The 6,000-nt window shown below is 49.2% G+C and overlaps 1 pseudogene; it reads right to left on the reverse strand.

Moving 5' to 3' along the window:
• The window catches only part of LOC141111746 (F-box/LRR-repeat protein 8-like), a 42,563-nt pseudogene extending 41,113 nt beyond the window's left edge, over nucleotides 1-1,450 (reverse strand).
• Nucleotides 1,451-6,000: the final 4,550 nt, after the last annotated feature.

Genomic DNA, 6,000 nt, shown 5'->3' on the forward strand with positions numbered 1-6,000 from the left:
AGGGGGGGGAAGAATGAGGAAGAGTGAGGGGGGGGAAGAATGAGGAAGAGTGAGTGGGGGGGCAGAATGAGGAAGAGTGAGGGGGGGGGCAGAATGAGGAAGAGTGAGGGGGGGGGGGGCAGAATGAGGAAGAGTGAGGGGGGGGCAGAATGAGGAAGAGTGAGGGGGGGGCAGAATGAGGAAGAGTGAGGGGGGGCAGAATGAGGAAGAGTGAGGGGGGCAGAATGAGGAGAGTGAGGGGGGGGGCAGAATGAGGAAGAGTGAGGGGGGGGGCAGATGAGGAAGAGTGAGGGGGGGGGCAGAATGAGGAAGAGTGAGGGGGGGGCAGAATGAGGAAGAGTGAGGGGGGCGGCAGAATGAGGAAGAGTGAGGGGGGGCGGCAGAATGAGGAAGAGTGAGGGGGGGCGGCAGAATGAGGAAGAGTGAGGGGGGGCAGAATGAGGAAGAGTGAGGGGGGGGGGGAGAATGAGGAAGAGTGAGGGGGGGGGAGAATGAGGAAAAATGAGGGGGGGGAGAATGAGGAAAAATGAGGGGGGGGAGAATGAGGAAGAGTGAGGGGGGGGGGAGAATGAGGAAGAGTGAGGGGGGGGGGAAATGAGGAAGAGTGAGGGGGGGGGAGAATGAGGAAGAGTGAGGGGGGGAGAATGAGGAAGAGAGAGGAGGGGGAGAATGAGGAAGAGAGAGGAGGGGGAGAATGAGGAAGAGAGAGAGGAGATAAGGGGGCTGTGTGAGGAGTAGAGATGGAAGGTCTGTGGTAATTCGTGTCCCCCCCCCTCCTCCTTGTTCTTCCAGACAAACCGGGAAATATCTTCTTTCCCCCAGTCATGTGACAAGGGGATAGAGTGAGTGAGAACGGGCAACCTTCCCTCACTGCACAGCGGTGCTCTCTATTGCCACCTGCAGGCTGGAGGGTGAAGAACCCGTGTGGCGGGGGGGCCGCCGGGGGATGGTCGCGTTTACTCTGATTGGCGGAAGCGGCGGGCGGATAACGGTTATGCCGAGCACGAGAGGGTTGAGCGGCGCCATTTCTTCTGCGGTTTGCCAGGGAGAAGGCGTGTCTTATCGGCTGTCGTCACTGAAGAATCACAGCGCCATCCAGCGGATTTTTCGTAGATTACACCGATCGGAGATCTAGTAAGTGTCATTAGTACCGATTGTCACCTTACCAGTGAGATCGGGTCCAGTGTCGGGAATCGGGATGTGGGGGGCAGGTCAGGCGGATTCCTAGGGCTCCAGGGTAGGGGGGAGGAAAAATCCGGATCCAATAGCTGTCTGTCCCTCCAGCAGGAAAACTTCCACCCTGCGCCCCATAGAAGAGGAAGGTTGAGTGCGGGGAATGGGATGCAGAGCTGGGGATGGGATCCCGGGGGAGGGTCAGGATGGACAGAGTGGGCGGTCCTATGTGGAGAGAGAGCCCAGAGAGGAGAACTCGGGGGAGGGGCTTAGCATCGGATCAGCAGCACCGCTGACACAGAGGCAGCATTATGTGTGATTGTTGTACTTCTGTCCCCGCCTTGTGTCAGTGACAAGAGCGACGCTGAAGCCTCTTCTAAACTGCTATCTGCATAGTTCCGCCTCCCAGCACGAGGTCTGGCTGCCGATTGGTCTGCTGCTCTGTCACTCAGCTCTGCACCCGCCTTCTCTCCATTCTCCAAGCTGTGTGAGAAGTACAATGTGCTGATTGGAGAATGAAATGTGTGCTGGAGCAAGAGTGGGAGGAGTCAGAGCCCCTCTTGTCACAGTTGTACACAGAACCCGGATCACCATCAATAGGGAATATGTGGAGGAGAAGTGTTGCCAACCGTCAGTATTTTTACTGGCAGCCCAGGGGTGTTGCTAGGTCTACAAAAGACCCGGGGCTAGAGCCCACAGTAACAAAGTAAAGAAAGTCACTTGGGCAGGCATACACATGTATATAATATATGTGTGTGTGTATATATATATATATATATATATATATATATATACACATACATATTATATAATATATACTGTATATTACATATATCATTACATCCCCAGAAAGCGGCTCCTTACATCAAGGTCACCACAGAGAGGGCAGGCAGTGAGTGATGATGTCATCTCTCTGCTGCCCACGGCTGCACAGTGAAAGCAGAAGAGCGGTGATGCAGGGCGGGTGGTGAGAGATGATGACATCTCTGTGCTCTCTAGCCCGCCCAGTTCTCCCTGGCTGCCTGCCCGCTCTCTGGTGCTGCCCGCCGCACTCGCGATCCAGCTGCAGAGAGGCCATGACCACGGCCTTCTCTGAGAGACTCAGGGCTATGGGCCCCAGATTGGGGGGTATAGCCCCAAAAGCCACCCCCTAGCAAGGCCCCTGCTGGCAGCCAGGCACTTTTCTCCTGCCAGTAAATGTCAGTAAGAGGAAAAGGTTGCCAGTAAAAAAATATGGCTGTGACGCTTGGCTCAGGACTGGGCATGCGCAGCTCGGGTCCGGAGCCGGCCTGGACCATCCAAGTGCCTGGTACAGTGTGTCCAGGTGGTACAGACGATGGTACCTGAGCGTGTCATGTGATGTCATAGTACAAGGGAGCCTCGTGTGTGGGTCTGCGGGACGGGAGGAAGGCAAGCCGGGAGCGGGACTGTCAGTGCTGTTTGGACTGGAGGGGACTGAGAGGGCCACCTGGCATGGAGAGAGAGTGTTACTGGGACTCCGGATGGGACGTGTCAGTGATCTGAGCTGCTGCACACTGCTGTGAGTGACACTGTGAGAGTCCATTTCATGGGCGGGTGTCACCCATTCCAATCTCCTGAAAAAACAAGAGGAGAAGGAAAGGCGCCTCTGGGTGCAGATTTTTCTTAAAAGGTTTAATAAACAGTAAAAGCCAAATGGCAACACACATTTTAAGAAGTGTTAATAGGCATAAAATAAGTGTGGATGTGGTCCCAGCAACGGGGGAATCCTCAGTGTAGTCAGTCCCTGTTCCTTCCAATGGAGGTGCGCTGTGACATCTTCTCAGAATACCGCTGGATGGAGCTTCAGCCGGCCGCGGTGAGAGTGTGCCAATACGAGGTGTGGAGCGCAAGCTGGTAACCAGGAGAAGGGGGATGGGGTGACTCCAGTGACATCACTCCAGTGATGTCATCCCCCTTCACCTGGTTACCAGCTTGCGCTCCACACCTCGTATTGGCACACTCTCACCGCGGCCGGCTGAAGCACCATCCAGCGGTATTCTGAGAAGATGTCACAGCGCACCTCCATTGGAAGGAACAGGGACTGACTACACTGAGGATTCCCCCGTTGCTGGGACCAGATCCACACTTATTTTATGCCTATTAACACTTCTTAAAATGTGAGTTGCCATTTGGCTTTTACTGTTTATTAAACCACTTCAGCTCTGGAAGATTTTATCCCCTTCCTGACCAGAGTACTCTTTGCGATTTGGCACTGCGTCACTGACAATTACGTGGTCATGTGACGTGGCTCTCAAAAAAATTGATGTCCTTTTTTTTCCCACAAATAGAGATTTCTTTTGGTGATATTTGATCACCTCTGCGATTTTTATTTTTTGCACTATACAAAATAAGAGCGACAATTTTGAAAAAAACTTATTATTTTTTACATTTTGCTATAATAAATATCCCCCAAAAATATTTAAAAAAACATTTTTTTTCCCTCAGTTTAGGCCGATCGTATTCTTCTACATATTTTTGGTAAAAAAAAATTGCAATAAGCGTTTATTGATTGGTTTGTGCAAAAGTTATAGCGTTTACAAAATAGGGGATAGTTTTATGGCATTTTTATTAATAATTTTTTTTTTTTACTAGTAATGGCGGCGACCAGTGATTTTTATTGTGACTGCGATGTTATGGCGGACATGTCGGACATTTTTGACACATTTTTGGGACCATTGTCATTTATACAGCGATCAATGCGATTAAAAATGCACTGATTACTGTGTAAATGACACTGGCAGTGAAGGGGTTAACCACTAGGGGGCCGGGAGGGGTTAAGTCAGTACTAGGCAGTGATTACTAACTGTAGGGGGGATGGGCTAGCTGTGTCACTACTCCCGATGACAGGGAGCAGAGATCAGTGACACTTGTCACTAGGCAGAACGGGGAGATGCTGTTTACATCAGCATCTCCCCGTTCGTCCTCTCCGTGAGGCGATCGCGGGTATCCCCGCAACGATCGAGTCCTCACGGAGCCCCCGGCAGCGCGCACGCAATGGCATGGTGGGGAATTCAAATGGACGTACCTGTAAGTCCATTTGCCCAGCTGTGCCATTCTGCCGACGTACATTGGCGTGCGCCGGTCGGGAAGGGGTTAAACCTTTTTAAGAAAAATCTGCACCCAGAGGCGCCTTTCCTTCTCCTCTTGTTTTTTCAGCACACTAGGAACATGGTTCCTGTCCCCCCTCGATGGCTGCCGTGAGCGTGGATCACCCCCCCCCCCCTTTTTCCTGCTCTTCTCCCCTGATTTTGGACTTCTTTTATACAATCATATTGATTGTGGACTTGAAGTCTTTTCATTTGTATGCATACATTACTATGCTTTGCAGCACATCTAATAACTCTGTGATAACTATGTTTTGGTTTTGCGCCTTCTACTTGTATAAAAGATTTGAATTTCCTTTCCCCGAGTCCTGTCCCTGAGCCACTTACTTACTATATTGAGAATAAAATAAGAAATCTGCTTTTTGCCTTAATATCTATCTTAAATCACATTGCTAATTGCATATTGTACTTATTTGTAGCCTAAATACTGAGATTTGCACTTACAAGTGTAATTTAGTAACTTTTGGAAATGTCAGTAAAAACGTGGCTTTGCCAGTAAATGTTGGGTGTCGTGTCAGTAAATTTCAATCTGATAGGTTGCCAACACTGTGTAGGAGAGAGAGTACAGCAATGTAACGTGTGTAGTAGAGAGTACAGCAATGTAACGTGTGTAGTAGAGAGAGTACAGCAATGTAACGTGTGTAGTAGAGAGTACAGCAATGTAACGTGTGTAGTAGAGAGTACAGCAATGTAACATGTGTAGTAGAGAGTACAGCAATGTAACGTGTGTAGTAGAGAGTACAGCAATGTAACATGTGTAGTAGAGAGTACAGCAATGTAACGTGTGTAGTAGAGAGTACAGCAATGTAACATGTGTAGTAGAGAGTACAGCAATGTAACGTGTGTAGTAGAGAGTACAGCAATGTAACGTGTGTAGTAGAGAGTACAGCAATGTAACGTGTGTAGTAGAGAGTACAGCAATGTAATGTGTGTAGTAGAGAGTACAGCAATGTAACGTGTGCAGTAGAGAGTAGTACAGCAATGTAACGTGTGTAGTAGTGAGTACAGCAATGTAATGTGTGTAGTAGAGAGTACAGCAATGTAACGTGTGTAGTAGAGAGTACAGCAATGTAACGTGTGTAGTAGAGAGTACAGCAATGTAACGTGTGTAGTAGAGAGTACAGCAATGTAACGTGTGTAGTAGAGAGTACAGCAATGTAACGTGTGCAGTAGAGAGTACAGCAATGTAACGTGTGTAGTAGGGCTGGAAAAAAATTGATCTAAATCTTGAATCGAGTTGAGAGGTCAAATCGATTCAAAATTTAAGCAAATAAATTTTTTTAGATTTTTTTTTTTCACCGCGCCGGACCCGAGGCGCTGCGGGCATGAGTTTTTAGGCGAGGCCACGGCTTCGGCCTAGTCCGCGGCTACGGCCGGACGCTGCGGACTAGGCCGAAGTCGCGGCTTCACCTAAAAACTCATGCCCGCAGTGCCTCAGGACTGGCGCGGTTTCCAAAGAAAAAAAAAAAACTCGATTCTAATCGTGAATCGAGTTTTTTTGAAGATTTTTTTTTCAAGAAAATCTCCCAGCCCTAGTGTGTAGTAGAGAGAGTACAGCAATGTAACATGTGTAGTAGAGAGTACAGCAATGTAACATGTGTAGTAGAGAGTACAGCAATGTAACATGTGTAGTAGAGAGAGTACAGCAATGTAACGTGTGTACATGTGTAGTAGAGAGTACAGCAATGTAACGTGTGTAGTA

The sequence above is a fragment of the Aquarana catesbeiana genome, linkage group LG11 (assembly GCF_042186555.1).
Source record: "Aquarana catesbeiana isolate 2022-GZ linkage group LG11, ASM4218655v1, whole genome shotgun sequence".
NCBI classification, from domain to species: Eukaryota; Metazoa; Chordata; class Amphibia; order Anura; family Ranidae; genus Aquarana; species Aquarana catesbeiana.